The following is a 20,486-nucleotide window of genomic DNA, read 5'->3' on the forward strand; positions in this document are numbered from 1 at the left end:
AATTACATGAATTAAGGTTAGAAGTTACATGAATTAAGGTTAGAAGTTACATGAACGGAGGTTAGAAATTAGACTATAGCATGTTAGAATTTTGAATCTAATATACCGCCATAGATAATATCTATTGAAGTTGTGTACAAAGAAATGAATAAGTATTAAACATATGAATAGTAAAACATGAGTAGTTGTATTCATAAGAAATTATCCCATAGTCAGCTTCAGAGAAATGCCATTTATAAAATCTACGATGTGTTGTTCAAATACACGAACTTAGTACATTATAAGTGATGCATATGGACAATTCTGTTTATTATAGTGTGCGCAGAGTCGTGTGTTTATGATAAAGAGTAATCTATCTATACTAATATTTGTGACTGTCGTTTGTCTGTCTGTTTATCTGTCTGTCTGTCTGTCTGTTCGGGGTTGGCGGCTACACTAGGTCTACCCCGAGTCTGAAATTTGGGGTACAGGGGTAGCTCGGACCGGGGAGTAACATAGGCCAGATGGCGTTAGTCTATCACTTCCGGTTTCGGAGTTATGACCCCCGAGCGAAGCCGGGTATCCTGCTAGTAAATAGATAAATAACAAAAACAATAATAAATAAATAAATAATAATACCCCCCCCCCCCAAAAAAAAAAACAAACAACAAAAAACCCCTGTTTGTTGGTGTTAACTTTTTTGATAAAATAATGAATGATTGCGATAGGCCACCATCCACTACTTACTTCCGGTTAAAAAACCAAAGAAATGAGTATGATGGAGTCCTGTGAGCTTCGGAATAAAATAAGAACAAAACTTCGACTGCACAACGACCAATTACCAAGATATATCCGAAATGAATGTTTAAACATGTGTAAGTTATTTTGTATCAGTACGATTATTTGTCAGTACATGTTTTGTTCGTATAAAAAGATTTTACCGTACACAGGTCTAACAACAATAGCACACAAGTTATTGAATAATCATTTTCAGTGAGAATGTGTCCTGGAACATGTATTATAAAACCTAATTTGTTTCTATATTTGCTATAATAATAAAAACTATGCATCTAGTCTAGAATCTACAATTTTCTAATTATACAGGCCTTTATAGGCCTAGTCATGTTTTATCTTTAGGCCTACGTTTTTTTGTGTGTTTTTTTTCTTTGGGGGGGGGGGGTATCCATATTCATTACTTCAAGGTTTCTTCATAGCCCTCCAAAAGTATGTTAATAGCTCTAATTTCCCTTTTAGATTGTAAGAAAAACTGTTTTGTTTGTAACATTATTAGATATACCGTATAAAATTATGTTTTTATTAACTTCATTAATAGGCCTATGTAGGAAAATTTAGTTAATATTCTAAGGAAATTCTCTATAAAATTCAGACCTTAATAAATGGTCTCAGCATGTTGCCAACTTCAAATGTGCTATGAGTATTTTAAAATGATATGTATGCACAATGAAATTTCAAGGTAAAATTTTTAAAAAATCATTTGAATGGGTATCTGTTCCTTAGCCCTCATTTAATATTCAAAACATTATCATATTCATTCAAATTCAGTTGTATTGGTGTATTTTCATATAGTGAATACTCGAGAGTAGGATCAATAGCTAAAATGTGTACAGTGGACTCTGCCAAATCCGACATCCTACGGGATCGTTACAATATGTCGGATTACGCAGATAATCCAGAAGTATTTTTGTAACTTCGAAAACCGGAGGTATTATTATATTGGTGTTTCGAATCCCCACACCATTATTCCATTTTAAAATGATAAACCTTTCTGTACATTCAAAATTTGATTACATTACATCTGTATGTTCATTGACAATCTGTCGTTCTATGTCCAAGTCGTCGTCACACGGTTCGGATACATGCGTAGGGTGAACAAACATATCGGAATTCAGGTCCAATCGGCATGCGCAACGAATGTTTCCAACAGGTTTTTACGACTGTGAATAATTCGTGGGAAAATTCGTGGGTATTCTTGTGTATTTGTCACAACTGTCTTACAAGAGATTATAAAATTATCAAAGTAATCAACAAGGACCTACGCCAGCAAGTTTTAATCTCAACGATAATTGATTGGTGATTGCTTGTTAATCTTGTGTGGCTTCACACCCACCGATTGAAGGCCGGATTATACAGTGTTGATTCAATGAAAATCATGTGACGGGACGGCTGATTGATGTCGTAATTTGGAATATTCAGAGTACGGATTACTCAAAGATTTTTTGGCTGAAATAATAAGGAAATAAATCGGGACATGAAAATGATGTCGGATTTCACAGAATGCCAGAGTATTCAGAGGTCGTATGTGACAGAGTCCACTGTATAATGCTTCATTACACTTTCAAGCCGGATATAGTGTGTTTAGACTTTTTATGCAAGTTAAATATTGACATTATAAAATTTGCATGAATGTAAGTCTAAATATCAGATAGGGACGCTGTTTTTGTCCTTCTAACAATATTTATTTAATCAGTATTATATAATCTAAAGATACATAATTATTGAATCTGAAAACTGTCTGTTAGGATTATGTTAAATATATTATTATTAATACCCCTAGAAACTCTTCAATTTTCTTTATGAACATGTTAATACCCCTTAAAACCCTGTACTTTCTTTCTTTTGTATGCCTCTGAATATAAGATGAGCACTTCTGTTAAAAACTGTATCCTCTATTGCTTTTCGGAGGTTTTCAGGGGATAACTCCGAAACAGAGTTTTGTGGAGAACTGATTATCGATGGAGTTCGTGAACGAACAATCAGTGGTAATAATCCAGAAATTTAAGGTTCAACATGTGTCCGAGTTATTTGGGAAATCAACATATATATTGTAAGCTTCATCTAAATTGAATAAAGATTTTAACCAGTAGAGTGTCCACAAACAAATGTGAACAGACGTCCGTATGAACAATGGTAACAGCGTAATACATGCCAATACGTCCACATGAAATTGTGGGCGAATAAAAGGCGCGGAAGTATGAATAAAGAAGTTTTTTTTATGTATCTGTTTATTTTTTGTTAATATCTGTAATTGTTAAAAATGAATAAAGGAGTTCTTTTTTTTATGTACCGGTGTCTTATTGTTGTGTAAATATTTGTTAGTAATATTGTTCTAACAAGAAAAGAACCCTGTACGTATGTACTTAAAAGAACACTTGCCAATTCAAAATTCGGGGGTTGGGATGGTCTAGAGTGCCGCGCTTCAACCTCTAGCTGACCAGTCACCTCTGGCTTGCGGTTGTGGTTTCGATCCTTGGTGTGAGCGTATGTGGCTTGGAGATAGGGGCGCCTTCTCAGCTTCATGAGTTTACTCCGGTTTCCTCCCACACGAAAGACCCCTGAGCGTGCACTAAAATAATAACAATGAAAAATAAGACTTCGGTGGAAACGGATGTTAAACACTAAGAACAACAGTTCCCCTACTATAAGCTACAGCTTACCTAATTAAATTTATTTTTTTGAAGTGTTCACATAGCGCTTAATTAGGTTGGTGGTTTGTCGTAGATGTGTTATCGTCAGTTTAACGTTCCAAATCTAGGATTTGCGGTGCTTGGTGGCACAAATATTAAACACCACAAATCCTAGATTTACATCACATACTACCTGCAAAATGATGATTTTTAGTCAACAAATTTTGTTGATGTCTGAACGACCCACCCACCCTACCATTTAATTTTCGTACGTTAGTTACGTACGCCAAAATATATGTGTTCTTTAAACATGACACGCCCTTAACCATACAATTAATTTTATTTTTTAGGTATAGTGCTAAAGGTTTCTACATAAAAGACACATGCATTTATAAATAAATGTTTGAAAGTAATATAATGCTACTGATAATATCTTTTGAAGTTGTGTACAAAGAAATGACTAAGTATTAAACATATGAATAGTAAAAAAACCATGAGTAGTTGTATTCATAAGAAATTATCCCATAGTCAGCTTCAGAGAAATGTCATTTATAAAATCTACGATGTGTTGTTCAAATACACGAACTTAGTACATTATAAGTGATGCATATGGACAATTCTGTTTATTATAGTGTTAGGCTGACCCGTGCACTTTACAGAAAGTTGGTCTCGACACGGCTAAATGTGCACGCTTCAGTTGCGTGTCTCGAACTGATTTCTGACTACCCCGCACTCGCTTTGAGTCGATAAATAGCCATGGCACGTGCAATTCTCTACAAATATATCAACTATTACAGCCGTAAAAAATCTATTGTTGACGATTTTGAATAGCAGTAAAATTTAGCTTCTTGGTTATTACAGCAGCTTTAGTAATTACGTTTGTTTTATTTTTTAAATTGCTTTATCATTAACTGTACCGTTAAGAGCGGCATCTTTTGGTTTAGTACAAATACTATCTCTGAATCACTTTCTTTAGCAGGAACATGATACTAGCAGTAGTTTCATTTTACTTTTACAAGTTTCTTAAAACAATTGTTGAGTTGTCTAAAGTGCTTATTTCTAAATTCAATTTCTTGTTCTAGCTTTCTGTTATATTTCGTAAAAATGTAGTCTTGATTATCCCGACCTGTCAATCAGACGTAGAATGGTCGATAGACTGGTTAAGCGAGACTAATTTCAAAACAAGGGCACGTAACCTATCTTTTACTCAAAAGTGTCTGGATGTTATGGACGCAACTTGGAACCAGTTTTCAGTCTATTATTTATAGATGATTAATGGTCATAGCTTATTAAGTACAACATGATCGCTTATTTTGTGACTATAATTGTGTGAAACTGATTTGAGGCTTGGCATATATATAAATATTGTGGCGTAATTGTCGAGATATTTGGAGATATTTATTTATGGTGGGTCACCCTAATAGTGTGCGCAGAGTCGTGTGTTTATGATAAAGAGTAATCTATACTAATATTTGTGACTGTCGTTTGTCTGTTTATCTGTCTGTCTGTCTGTCTGTCTGTTCGGGGTTGGCGGCTACACTAGGTCTGCCTCGAGTCTGAAATTTGGGGTATAGGGGTAGCTCGGACCGGGGAGTAACATAGGCCAGGTGACGTTAGTCTACCACTTCCGGTTTCGGAGTTATGACCCCCGAGCGAAGCCGGGTATCCTGCTAGTAAATAAATAAATAACAAAAACAATAATAAATAAATAAATAATACCCCCCCCCCCCAAAAAAAAAAAAAAAAAAAAACCTGTTTGTTGGTGTTAAATGAAACCAGTATATTGAGGTAGAATGCATTTTCAATGAAATTCTTGCAGTTACTTGTAGACATAACCCACATGAATGGGCAAAGGAGACTTCTACATGCGCTCTTCTACTGTATATAAATAATTACAGTGTACATTGTACAACCAACACAGTGTAATTTGATTGGTGAATGTTTATTACAGATTGTAGGCACACATTTTGCCACAAGCACAATATACATGTAATAATTTAGTAGAGAGCGGGTCACGGTGGGTAAGTGGGTAAGACACTGGCTCGATAGCCTGGAGGTCGGGTGTTAGATCCCTGCATTGGCCGAGAAAGTTCATCCACAGTTTCCGGCGTGATGCAGGACGGAGGGCCTTACAAGGACAGCGGTCTAGTCGTTCGGATAGGACGAAAAAAAAGGTCTCGTGTACACTTGATAGTTGGAATTCGATATAGGAGTAGGCCGTAGTGCCGGTGTCCGGGCAAAATTTCCCTCATTAGCCCAGTTCGGAGAACAGTAGGGAGGTAAACCACATTTCATTTCACACTAGTAGAGAAAATGAATGTATTGGCTGGATGCACAGCACCAGTAATAGGCCATACTGGGTACACAGGTTACTATCACAAACATGGCTTAATTCAATAGCTGAATACGAATTACATAGACATTTTAGCCATACATTGCGTCACAAGCACTGAAGCACTATTTTTATGTGGACGTATTATGCCGTCGCCCCTGTATGTCCGTCCGTACGTACGTCCACAATTTTTTTGTGGACACTCTACAGGTCACAATTTTTATCCGATTTCAACGAAACTTGAAATATCGGTTCATTTTCCTAAGATCTAGGTTTCTTTCGATATTGGCATGTATCGGACCGTAACTTCCTGAATTATGGCCCCTGATTGTACGAAAAATCGCGTTTTTGGCTTATGGTCCCTCCAGAGGTCACAATTTTTATCCGATTTCAAAAACCGTTTGAGTATATCACCGTTACACCGTAATGAAGGTTGAGTTCGAATTTCGTGAAAATCGGACCAAAACTGAAGGACAAAATGGCCGCCGCTTGTACGCGAATAGTGTAAAAATATGGTATATCAAGGTTGTGGACACTGTAGAGGTCACAATTTTAATCCGATTTTGATGAAACTTGAAATGCATGTTTATAACCCAAAGATCTTGGCTCCTTTCGATATTTGCGCCCCTGATTATACAAAAAATCACCTTTTTTAAAAAAGATTGTGGTCCCTCTGGAGGTCACAGTTATAATCCGATTTAAAAAAAAACACCTTTGATTATATCACCGTTACGCCGTAATGAAGGTTGAGTTCGAATTCCATGAAAATCGGACCGAAACTGTCGGACAAAATGGCCGCCGCTTGTACGCGAATAGTGTAAAAATATGGTATATCAAGTTTGTGGACCCTGTAGAGGTCACAATTTTAATCCGATTTTGATGAAACTTAAAATGCACGTTTATAACCCAACGATCTTGGGCCCTTTCGATATTTGAGCATATCGAATCGTAACTTCTTGAATTATGGCCCCTGGTAGTACGACAAATCGCCTTTTTTCGCGTGTAGTCCCTCTGAAGGTCACAATTATTATCCGATTTCAAGAAACGTTTGACTATATCACCGTTACACCGTAATGAAGGTTGAGTTCGAAATTCGTGAAAATCGGACTAAAACTACCAGACAAAATTGTCGCCCCTCGTATGCAAATAGTGTAAACATCTGGTATATCAAGGGTGTGGGTGGACCCTTTGGAGGTCACAATTTTGTGCCGATTTTAATTAAACTTAAAATGCATGTTTATAACCCAAGGATCTTGGTTGCTTTGGATATTCGCGCATATTGGATCGAAACTTCATGAATTATGGCCCCTGATTTACGAAAAATCGCATTTTTAGCTTGTGGACACTCTAGAGGTCATAATTTTGATCCGATTTTGATGAAACTTGAAATGCATGTTTATAACCCAAAAATCTTGGTTCCTTTTGATATTCGCTAATATCGGATTGTAACTTCCTGCATTATGGTCCCTGATTGGTCGAAAAATCACATTTTTAGCATGTGGATTCTCTAGAGTTCACAATTCTTTTTTCGATTTTAAAAACCGTTTAGATCAGTATTCTACCATAATGAAGGTTAAATTGGAATTTTGGGAAAATCGAAATGAAACTGCCGACAAAATGGCCGCTCTTTGTATGCAAATTGTAAATAAGTATGTAATTCAAAGGTCATGGACCCTCTAGAGGTCACAATTTTTATCCAATTTTGATGAAACTTAAAACATCAGTCCCTTTTGATATTTGTGCAAAAAAACGTTTTTGTTTTCAGCTTTTTCTCTATCCGTCTCTTGCAAAATGTGGGCGTATCCTGCCTGGCAGCCGCTGGTTCTATATGCACATGTACATGTACACATAGGTAATACATGTATATCATGATTGGGTACACAAATCACTGTCACACAATATAGCCTACATAACATTGGTCAATAAGAATTACATAAGCATCACATGAACATTGTTCTAACCACAAGCACATGTATATATATATATATATATATATATATATATATATATATATATATATATATATATCAACTCATCATATCCGTATGGTAGCATTGGAAAGCCTGGTGGGGCGAAAATCTTATAATTGGAAAAATAGATCCAAAGGGACCCAGACTCTTTAAATTTGCTGTTTGTGAACCCAATTTGGGTATAGCAAAGTTACTTTAAGTCGGTGATTGTGACTGTTTAGATCTGCGTATATTGATGATTTCAAAACTATGTATTTTTTTAAATTTCAATTAGTCTTGTATTCTCAAACTTGGGATGTAGAGGTACATTTTCACTGGTTGGTCTAGCATTATTATGGGTATTTTGATTTAGTTTACCAGTACCAGAATTTTGTGGGTATTGTTGCGTGTTCTGATTTCCACTACCCAGGTTTATGTTGTACAGATTGCTATTACTTGGTTGTGGTAGATGATGGTTTTTCTGCCACTCTGAGTTGTTCACAGAAACTCTATTATTATCTAAGTAGTTTTTTCCCAGCTACCTCGTGGGTTTTCTTCGGGTCCTCCGGTTTCCTCCCACTGCTAAAGACCCCTATGCGCAAGCGAATTATTGAAATAAAATTAAACCATATGTTAGTCCCGAAATGACCTAGTTGTGTCGAGTGGACGTTAAACCCCATTTCTCTCTCTCTCTTTTTTCCCCAGCTGTACTGTCTTTGATCTTCTTGTGTAATTTTGCTTCCCAACCGCAAGCTTTTCGTTGTCGTCATAAAGATTCTGGTTTAGTACATTTAGACTGTCAATTTGTAAATGAAAGGAAATGAAATGGGGTTTAACGTCCTACTGTTCTGTTCCTATTCTGGGGTAATGAAGACGGGCATACGCCATACAGTGTGCTATGAGGGAAATTTTGCCCGGGCAGCGGCACTATCGCCTACTCTTGTATCGAATCCCAACTGCGAAGGGATCTTTTACGTGCATTCCAATGTATACACGCGACCTCGGTTTTTCGTCTCATCCGAAGGATTAGACAGCTGTCCTTGTCAGGCCCTCTGTTCTGCACCTGTCATTTTGTAGGCCTATTGTTAGTTTGTTAACCGCAATCACAAATACATTATTTTCTTCGCTTATTTTTTATATTTCTTCTAAAGCTTGGAATCTCTCATTTGACATGGCAGTTAACGCAACCTTGTCTAGGTGCATTGTAATTGTTTCATTCTGCTTACGGATAATCTCATTCTGTTTTCAGAATAGTTGCCTCTAAGTTTTTTTATGGTGAGATGCAAGTTGTTATTTCAAGTCCATTTCAGCTACTAGTACTGCTCACTGTTTTGGTTGTTTTACTTCAAGATTGCCATCGATGCCTAATTTTGGAGGAAATTATAGTTCTTGAGTTTGACACGGAAAGAGCAAGTAGTCTCCCTTTAGTGGTATCAGGTGGATTTTGGCAGATATTTTTGGGGAGTTGTTTCGCTATGGTTTGCCACACCTTTTGGAGAGAGTTCGCCCACGTTTATTGAGCAGGCTGGAATTGGAGGTATTTCGTTATTGATTATTACACTTTTTGGAGACGTTTCGTCCAGGTTTATTCGGTGTGCAGAAATCATAACGAGAAAACGTAAAAATATAGAAAAAGTCCGTGCATTACCATGTTCTTATTAAAGTTACATTATGGAAGATTAGATACAGAGCGGGCAGTTCTCACTATAATAGTTAATAACTAGATAATGAAAAGGAAATTTGCTGAAATTTTCAGTCAAATTGAACCACCCTGATCCGAGAATTTAGCGATTGAATTTTGGGTCTAGTCTCGATCATCGGTACGATAAATAACATAGTCTCGATTATCCAGTTTTTGATTTGATCAGCAGCAGCAAATGAAATGTGGTTTTATGACACGTCAGCTCCAACCGGGCTATATTGCGCCAAACATATGGTGAATATTACAGTACAGGCTAAATTATATCACAGAAAAACATTATATGCATAAATAAAAACAATATCACAGTTAGTAAAATTAAAAATTAAATACAACTTTTATGTATATAATTATTTAATACAAAAATCAAATGATATATATATATATATACAATTAAAATTTATGATAAAATCCTGTCTCCTTTAAAAAGTCTAACACTTTACCATATAAACCCGGTTGGGCAAACAGTAAATATCGCAGGCTAGCGATGACATCGAGAGTTGATTATGGTCTGGATAAATTAATTAATTCCTTATTAATAATTTAGATAAAATTTCAGGCCTAAAGAAAGACCTGCAATTGGCAGATTTAGCGCTTGCATAATGTATGTTTAAGTATAGAATGAATAAAATCAAGTGAATATACGGAATATTTCTATTTTTCTCGTGTTCTTTTATCTAGTGACATTCAGTTACAACCTTCATTACGCATCTATCGTAGCAATGATCTCTGTGTTAATATTATATTTGGAACGTGTTTTATCACATATGTTATAAAGACTGACACCAATATTGTCCTTTAAAATGACCCAGAACGACCACCAGTTTCAATGCAGATAGGCCGGTGATATCCTACTGAGGAATTCGAAAAAATATCTGATAACGATAAGTTGCCAGTAACAAAAGTGCGCCAACAGCCGCTAAATCTTCCGGTCAGCCAATAAAGGTTTGACTGATTCGAACCAGATTGCTGGCTTATTTATGGCATGCTATATCATATAAGGCTGAATTCGGACCAAAAATATGTTTGCATAATTAAATTTAATAATATGACAAAAATGACATTAAATGGAATAAATAATGATTGATTATTTCAATAACAATGAGCTCATTAAACCATTGAAATTGCCCTTCTAATGCTATTGACGATGTCACATATCCTAGAAAATAACCCAGTGCTACGTGTGAATATAGTCTATACCAGTATTATTAGTTTATTTCGATTCCCCGGTTGTACCTCGTGGGTTTTCTTCAGGTCCCAACGTTTCCCCCACTGTTATAGACCCCTACGCGCAAGCGAATTATTGAAATAAAATTGAACCATATGTTAGTCCCGAAATTACCTAGTTTGTGTGTTAAACTCTCTCTCTCTCTCTCTCCTTCTCTCTCTCTCTCTCTCTCTCTCTCTCTAAAAACAGACCTAACAGAAACATCTCTATCGTTGTCAATGTAATAGAATTACCGGAACCACACTCCTGCTATTTCAGCCAATATTATAACACATGGTCATAGATCATTATCAAAATCATACTTTATATGGTATGGTCGCCAAGTTGAACTTCTACAACTCTTAAGTTGGGAAGTTGTATCACATATGAGAGAGAGAGAGAGAGAGAGAGAGAGAGAGAGAGAGATTAACGTCCACTCGACACAAACTAGGTCATTTCGGGACTAAGATATGGTTTAGTTTTATTTCAATCATTGCAGTGTATTCCTTATATAGTAATATGACAGTACTCGTTAATCTATAACGTTAATATTTCCGAACGTTTTAAAAATGTAAATAATTGAACCATTTTTGAATGATATTCCTTTTAGAGAATCAACCCTTACAATATTGTAGTTTGCAAGGGATTGCCAAAAAAAAAAAAATCTTAGGTTGTGATTTGTGGTTTTAATAAGATAATTGCGCTAAACTAAGTTCCAACTTGTAAGTGTAAAACCTAGTAAATTGAAGGTCTCTTAAAGGAGTCACCTCTATTTATATTTTGAAACTAAATATTTTCCCATAATAAAGAACGGGTAGACCTATTGCTTAAAAACAAATGTGTTTATGTTTACTAAATCGTTATCCACCTCTCCTGGATATCTGGATAAATACGTATCTCTCAGTTCTTGATAAAATAATTCACAAATCTGCGATTTTTCTTCCGCGCTCCGCTCACCATCCAGTGCTCCATAAAAGGTATTATATGTTGGTACTCTAAAGAAATTTATAAAATCTCGAGCAAATTTTTCTCTATCATCTACACCTGTGGATTATAAACAACACAATAAAGCAATCAACGCAACTGTTTGTTACAAAGTTGAGTTGGTTGTATCAGAAAGACAATCCAAACAGAAACCTCCATTACCTACAAGGTGAACGACATTCTTCTTATTAAAAAGTGTTCTTTAAATAGTAATTTGGACGATCCTAATACAAGAGCCCCAGTGGGCTTAATCGCCCATTTTTGGTCAGCTGCGTTTTTTTTTTATAAAATTACTTTAATGTATAGCTACAATTGTCAAGCTAAAATCATCGTCATTGACATTTTATTGATACATAATACATATCTAAAGACATAATTACGATTTGTAAACGACCCGTGGGAAGGTGTGGATTATAGTTACCTAACTCTAGTCTCTCCTTCCATTCTGTTTTAAATTGGCACGGAGAATGATGTAATTCGACTTTGTGAAGTTGCAAGCCCATATTCTGTAATTCGTTGGAAGCGCGGAATGGCTCTTTCAGCTCCCTAATGTTTCGAAAGGCGGCAGAAATTGTCCCTCTTACAAATTCGGCCTATGAAATAACAAACATTTTAATGACATATACATTAAAATGATTCTAAGAGCATATTATAACTACACGTAAAATAACCATTGTCAATTGGACAGTTAAAGTAAAGGGTTCACCGAACATTGATTCCAAAATCATAAACAAGTTAGACGTCATGTAATCAAACGTAAATAAATGCTATTTTGATAACTTATACTGGCCATTTATCTTTTTGGTTGGCATAACACATATCTGCCTGATTGCACTTTAAATGGAAATTTAACAGGTTGGCTATCACGTCAAGTGTCCATCTATTTCTTACGTCATTGAGCGTAATTAACCCATCCGATAATGAATTCGTGAAATCGGCGAATATAAAAGCCAAAATTAAGCTCAGATGATCAGGCGACCATTGGAATTCTGCGAGGATCAATGAGCTGTAGTGTTTCCAGAAGTATAATCATGCTGGCTAGACTTTGCAGGATTGAGTCGAGAGAATGAAAGACATGTTACTGTTAAATATTATGTAGACTATTGCATAAAACTGTAATCTGCTTCGAAATAATATCGTATGCTGTGTAAACTGTTGCCTTCTGTTTTAATATACTATTCAAAAAAAGTAGGGGATATTTGATATTGGGGGCATAATACTAAAATATGCAAATGACTACGAAAAAAGTCACTATAGAACCTAACAGAAGAAACATTTCCAGTTACATGTGACGCCCAAACGCACCAATAGCTACCGCATGGAATGCATGTGATGCTTGGGATCATCATGGGGGTCCAACCCAAGATTTGCACGACTCTGACTTTGAATGTTACAGTCATTGTGGCATTGAATTCCAGGGTGGAAACATCAGTTTAATTGTTTTAGTGACCAGAAAACAAATTTTGATATGCGTCGGCTTACCCAAAATGAAAGGTTACGTGCCCTTGGCATGCTACAGATCGGCACAACACAGGCGGTTGTGGCGCGGACGATGAATGTTTCTCAGTCTGTCATAAGCAGGCTATGGTCCAGATACCGTGATACACAATCTGTACAGGACAGACCACGCTCAGGTCGACCAAGGGCGACAACTCAAGCCCAGGATCGATTTATCCGTACCTTGGCCTTGAGAAATCGTGTCATCACAGCAAATCAGATCAGCGCTCGTCTTCAAACAGACACTGGTGTGAGAGTGAGTGGCCAGACGATTCGGAATCGACTGCATAGGGGTCACCTTCGCGCCCGACGTCCTCGCGTGATCCCTTGTTTGAGAGATCATCACATTCAGGCAAGACGTCGTTGGTGTAGGGATCGTCAACACTGGGATAATCGACGCTGGAGCAATGTGATGTTTTCAGATGAGTCAAGGTTCACTGTTGATTTTTTGGACAGACGTAGGAGGGTGTGGCGTCGTCGAAACGAGCGCTTCCAAGACGTTAACGTCATCAGACATGATCGATTTGGGGGTGGTTCTGTTATGGTGTGGGGAGGCATCACTGTTGCTGGAAGAACGGCTTTACATGTTGTTGCAGGGCGTGTTACAGGCCAGTACTACCGGGACAACATCTTGGCAGTCCATGTTGTGCCGTTCGCACGACGTCATGGCCGCCGTTTCATCTTCCAGGATGACAACGCAAGATGTCACAGGGCCAGGATCGTTACAGGTTACCTCCAACAACAGAACATCCCCACATTACCTTGGCCAGCACTGAGTCCCGACCTCTCCCCCATCGAGCATGTCTGGGACATGCTTGGACAGAGGTTACGTCAACGTCAACAACGTCCTGCCAATGTCCAAGAACTTGCTGCTGCGTTGCAACAGGAATGGGACAATCTGGACCAAAATGACCTTAGACGTCTCATTAGGAGTATGCCACGTCTGATCAATGCTTGTTTGGCAAACAGAGGAGGATTAACCCGTTACTGACTTGGTTGTGATGCTGTGGTAACTTTGCTGTTTGACCCCGGGTATCATTTTACCCTTATAATGGTCAGTCTGTGCCTTACTTAGTCTAACGATCATTTGGAATAAATCGATGAATGTGAACTTCATTTCATTTTGTCATTTGTTTCTTCGTCAGTTTCATTAGGTGACTTTAATAACACTTAAAAATCAAATATCCCCTACTTTTTTTGAATAGTATATAAACACCTATAAGAACTTTAGATAGATCACTCTGGCATAATATATATCTCATTTGGATAGCTGCCGTAATTAAACAAATAAAATGTGCAGCAAGGTAGTGCTACATGAGACCGGTTGGTACAAAACCGTAGAATGTTAAATCCCATTTCATTTCATTTCGTCTTTAGAAGTAGGAGGACAAGGGGGAATCCGGGGACAACCACGTAGGCAGATGTAAACCCGAAATGGAGGGCATGATTTGTATATAGATTTAACAGACGTGCGCATGCTTTAGGCCACCCTGTTATCAACTCCCTGATTGATCGGAGCAATAGCCTTGTTTTACATAGGTTAAATACTTACCTGTGTAATAATACCACGGGAATAAAAGCTTTTCCAAAGTTTATCAGCCTGACTGCATACACCCTGATAGGCCGTCTTGGTTGGTTTCTCTGTTGTAGCCTCGTCTTCCCCAATAGTTGAAAAAACACCCCAACCACCTAAAATAAACTCCCATGAACCAGTATTATATTATTGGGGTTTTACATACTTTCCAGCATTCTACTGCCCTGTTAATCGTGACTAGTGGCTATAGGCCAATGAAGTTACGTCATTAAACATATCAGGGTGTAATTCCTCGATTAATTCCTGTAATTGACAGCGTGTTTGAATGTATGCCCATTACCACTAAACACTCTACGTGGTTGAAATAGTTCGATTTACTGGTTTTGGGTTTGCTTGAAATATGTTAGACAACGATCTTCTATTAAATATTTGACATATCGACATTATATCAACCTTCTATTCAAACAGACGTGTGTCCAGACTACGATAGGGGGAGTCGAGAAACAAACCTGCGAAGTATTGCCGCCAATATTGTCTCAAAGTTGATCAAATTCTATGGTAATCCCCTAGTCCTCACGCCAAACTTGGCGTTGTTTTCCGGTCAGGATTCCTTTTGTTAGTGGTGCGGGTGGGTGCCTAGCAACCAAATACGTCGAAGCCCGATGTATGCCATTGGCTGCACGTTAAAGATTCACTTACAGCTGAAGCTCGAAATAAGGCGCAAACTGACTATATGGCGTATATTATGTCCGTTTTCATTACCCCGGAGATCGGGAAATAACAGCATACATTGCTATTATTATTCATTTTTCTCTTTTCTTTTCAAATTTACGTATAGGTTTACAAGCACGTTACGTACATTTATGTCTGAAAAAATAAATAACATGCATTTCTGCATAAAATTATTACTTATAAGGGTTCCTTCTGTACACGGTCAGAGCCACGGTGGCTAAGTGGGCAAGACGTTGGCTCGCTAGTCTGGAGGCCGCGCGTTCGATTTCTCCCTCGGAATTTTCCGCCGTGGTTTCCCTTTGTCAGTGGTGCAGAACGGAGGGCCCGAATAGGACAGCTGTCTAGTAGTTCGGATGGGACGATTAATTGAGTGCATGTACACGTAAAAGATCCCTTGGCAGTGCCGCTGCCCGGGCAAAATTTCCCTCATATGCCCGTCCTAGCCCAGTAGGAGCAGAACAGTAGGACGTTAAATTATTATTATTATAGCCCCCGCCCCTACCACCTTCAACAGTCTATATCAATTGGTTGCTGACATCGTTCCAACTTCATGACGCTACCCTTGATGTGTAAAGAAGCATATTATTAACCTTGTTTTAGTTCTTTTGTTCTGTTTTTGAGAAAAGTCATCCAATCATTAAACGCTCCATCCTTTATGATATCTGTTTCTTCTGCACACTTTGAAAATTGACGATATATGCTATCAGAGAGTTGCACCGGTCTAAAAATAAAACATTACAAATGTCTCCCATTTCTGATGTCCTAAAGCACTAGTCTAAAATATGTTAAAATACACATAAAATCTATAAGTCCTACCACGTTAAAGAATAGTCCTGCTAGTCCTATAATTCACTATTGTGTGTTGAGAAATTGACAAAAATATCATTTAAGTTGAAACATAAATGTCGTAATTTGAACAATATGGCGTGACTAGGTTGTCTCGGTCAACCAGGCATCATTATCCTTATCTGTTTGACCACAGATCATGACATTCGAGACAACTTGAGCGGATTTTCTAGTGAAAAGAAATGATACAATTTCCAAGCACTTGGGGCGAGAAGAAAATATTTCAAATTTCTATGTGAATGTATTAAGTGCGAGAATGATTCATATGATTGTATAATAGTGAATCGACAACCTACTAAGATATAGAACTAATTTTGACTTTCTTGGAAAATATGTAACTATCGCTTTAAAGAAGCATCTCTTCCTCAAAGAAAATAAATGTTGTCAATTTTTGTATAAAATCATATTAAAAATAACCAAATAAGGCTCATTTTATTATTATGCCAAGGACGATGTAAAAATGAATTATATATCTAGAGACATATGTCGATTACAATTTGAAGTCGTTAAAAAGATTACTTACTTTGATAACCAATGTATAGCCGTGAAGGATATTGCAAGATCCACGGAGTTGGTAGGAAAACATTGTTTATAAAAATTGGTACCTGAAGACGTTACGTAAACATTTTCATGGTCCAAAAGATATGACCGCGGGACGGGTATTATACCTAGAAGAGACAAGACAACATTAAAGCTGATTTCCCCCGTCCCAAACTCAAAATAAATAGACGAAACTCATTTTCATGGTTCAGAAGATATGGCCTGGGGTTGGATTTTACACCTTGCCTTATTCACAAAATTATATTTTATGGAGCACTGTGAACGGCGAATGCATATTATCGAAGATAGTCAAGGTATTAAGTGTCATTACATTATTAGAATCAACGTTATCGTGTTCGAAAGCTACTACGCAGTTGCAACATTGAACTAATAAACATCTAGTGATCTACGCCAAGTTTAAATATTATATCTTAATTAGAGGCAGGGTTATTGGTTTCCGAAATATGAGCCAATCAGGCAGTCTAACTCATGACATGAAATGGGGTTTAGCGCCCTGCTGTTCTGTGCCGACCGCGCTAATGAAGACGGGCATGCGCCATACAGTGTGCTATGAGGGAAATTTTGCCAGGACAGCGGCACAATGGTCTACTCTTATATCGAATTCCAACTTTCAAGGGTTCCAACTGTAAACGGGACCTCGGGTTTTTCGACATCCGAACGGTTATACGTTGTCCCTTGTCAGACCTTCGGTCCTGTCATGAACTTTCTTGACCAACACCTGGACCGAACACAGAACCTCCAAGTTAGCGAGCCAACTTCTTACCCACTCAGCAACCACTTTTGAGGTAGCCCCAGTAGGTCGAGTCGTGGGTGTTTCGTGTTTATTTACATTGTTGCGTGTGAAGTAGCTATATCTCGCTTCCACCTGGAAGATATTACAGCTTTATTATATCTCCAAACCCCGTCATATTTTCTTTATTTATTATAATTGTAACGGTAAATGCCGTTTAGGAATGGTTTAATTATATATTCCAGTCTCACGACTGCAAAATTTTCTCGGGAATATTATTAATAGAATTTTAAGCAATTTTAACAGCAAAAATTGCCCAAAATATCGAAAGCTTGTCTGGATTTACAACGGTTCCAAACCCCAGTTGGTGTACTCGCGACCGACAGTCGTATGGTTTGATGCTACTTGACTTGCTGCAGCTGTCTACCCCCACGTGAGAGCGCCATTACAAAACTCCAACTATGCCACAGAGGACCAACCCACATCTTTATGTCGCGAAGTTTGAGAGAGAGAGAGAGAGAGAGAGAGAGGGGGGGGGAGATAACGTCCACTCGACACAAACCAGGTCATTTCTGGACTAACATATGGTTCAATCTTATTTCAATAAATCGCTTGCGCGTAGGGGTCTCTAGCAGTGGGAGGAAACCGGAGGACCTGGAGAAAAGCCAGGAGGTTGGACAGGCGCCCCAATTCCTTGTCACTTACAACCGGGCAATCGAGAAAGATGTGATGTTAGTTTGTGTTGATTTAATTGCATATAGTAGTATTCGTCCTTCACAAAAAACTATTAAAAACCTATTATAAACCCGGGAGTCACGGTGGCTAAGTGGGTAAGACGCTGCCTCGCTCCCGGTGTTGGCCGAGAAAGGTCATCGGGATTTTCCGGGGTGGTTTCCCCTTGTCAGTGGTGCAAGATGGAGCGTCTGACAGGGACAATTGTCTAGTCGTCAGGTGGGACGAAAAACAGAGGCCCCGTCTACACATTGACGTGCACGTACAGGATCGCTTGGCAGTTGGAACTCGATTTAAGAGTAGGCCGTAGCGCCGCTGTCCGTGCAAAATTTTCCACATAGCACACTGTATGGCGTATGTCCGCATTTATTAGCCCAGTCGGAGCAGAACAGTAGGCGGTAAACCCCATTTCATTTCATTTATTACAAACCATGAATTCTTTTATGTAAACTGTTAAAATCATTCAGTGGATGATCTTCGTACATTATATGTATTTCTTTGTTGATTCCGCACTTTGATCTGACCGTGTCTGAAATATAATTTAATTACAAATATAATGCGCAGGCGCAGGCTATTTGAATTGTACTATACTATAGTAGAGATACCAATCTTCCTCGGGTATCGGATATCTACTGCTGAACTGGGAATATTCAAAGAAATTAGAAGTGGTGCTAGGTGTTCTGGGAATAACCATCGATATAGTCCATATTATAATAACGTCCATTAAAGGCTAAATATCACTCTTGTTGTAACTGATTAATATGTCCAAATCTTTATTCTGGTCAACAAATTGTACTATTTTACAATATTCCAATTAATTGACGATAAAAATTTCATCTTAACACACCTAATTTAAAAAATTGGAAAAATTCAACCAAATGATTTGAAAAGCCTGACGTAAACTTTTCAAATGTGACTTGGATTTAGAAATATTTTTGAACCCTCTGGACAAGTAAAATATGATTTAATGGATAATTTACACAACAGGTAAGACACTAACACATCTAGTACTTAGAATGAGGCTATTTTTTTTATTTTCTGGAGCTGTCAAGCCAGCAAGAGTGTTATTGTCCCTTTAAGCTATTATCACTGTACTTACTAATTATATCTGTCATAAGTCCCATTGAACTTGAACTATCAGCGGCGCCATATTCTGCTACAGTAAATGGTTTATTTTCTGAACTAGGGTCGCTAATTAAAGTATCTGAAATGGCGACAATTCAATCATTTTATCTGATAGTATGAAGGTACTCTCGTCTCAAATAGCGATAATAAAACATATGCCAGATTGTAGGTAAAATTGTACCACTACTGCGCCATTGTGGGGTCAAAATCAGAAGTATACGTAGTAAAAAGATCACCCAATCAGAATTCATCGAGCTTTAATGTGTGGATGTGATAGGGAGGGTGTATTTTGAAGTTCTATTAAAACCAACACCAGAACTAAGCCCAGTGTATGTGTTAATAAAGATATATTTCAAGGTTTATCAAAATCCATTCACTAGAAAGAGTTATGGCATACTTTGCCTCGTGCGTGACAACCATCACTACATATACTATAATTGGACAAATGCAGAAACATCATGTTGGTGAAATAGTTCTATGATGATGATCTGTGGTATTTATTAGCAATTTCTTGAAAATATAATTTGATGACGTCCATAAGAGGGGGCATGTGGGACACTTGTCTAGGGGTCTGGAGCCCAGAGGGGCCGAGAGGTATGCCGAGTAGAGTTTTAAAAAACAAAATCTGGGTTTAAATTAATACTCGTTCCGTTTGAGGCTCTCGTTACTGTCAAAGTATCCGGGCCCCGGCAGGTAATCGGACCTGTAGAACGCTACTGTTATATTGTTCACCTTTTGTAAATAAAACTTATTCACCCAAAACTATATTTTAATGTATATACGTACATGCTGATGTTCGACCCGTCTATACCGATATGGTGTTAATCCTATATACAATATAGTTAATTAGAATTATTTAATTAATATCATTAACCACTTTGAAGTATGGAGTACAGTAGAGTAGCACCTGGGTTTGAAGTGCACTTGCTCTCGGTACAAATGCGTGACGACAAAGTTGAAGTGCACACCTCAGTGCAAGTGTACATACGAGAAGTAGCTTGACTAGAACAATTTCCAATACTAACATTATATAGGGACCTTGGTTAATTCGTTAGCCATTTTCTTACTGAATGTGTTGTTCAAGGAGGTCTTTTTTTCAGGTGATTGTGTAAGAATTTACTTATTATTATTATTATTATTATTATTACAGCATA

The sequence above is a fragment of the Patella vulgata genome, chromosome 7 (assembly GCF_932274485.2).
Source record: "Patella vulgata chromosome 7, xgPatVulg1.2, whole genome shotgun sequence".
NCBI classification, from domain to species: domain Eukaryota; kingdom Metazoa; phylum Mollusca; class Gastropoda; family Patellidae; genus Patella; species Patella vulgata.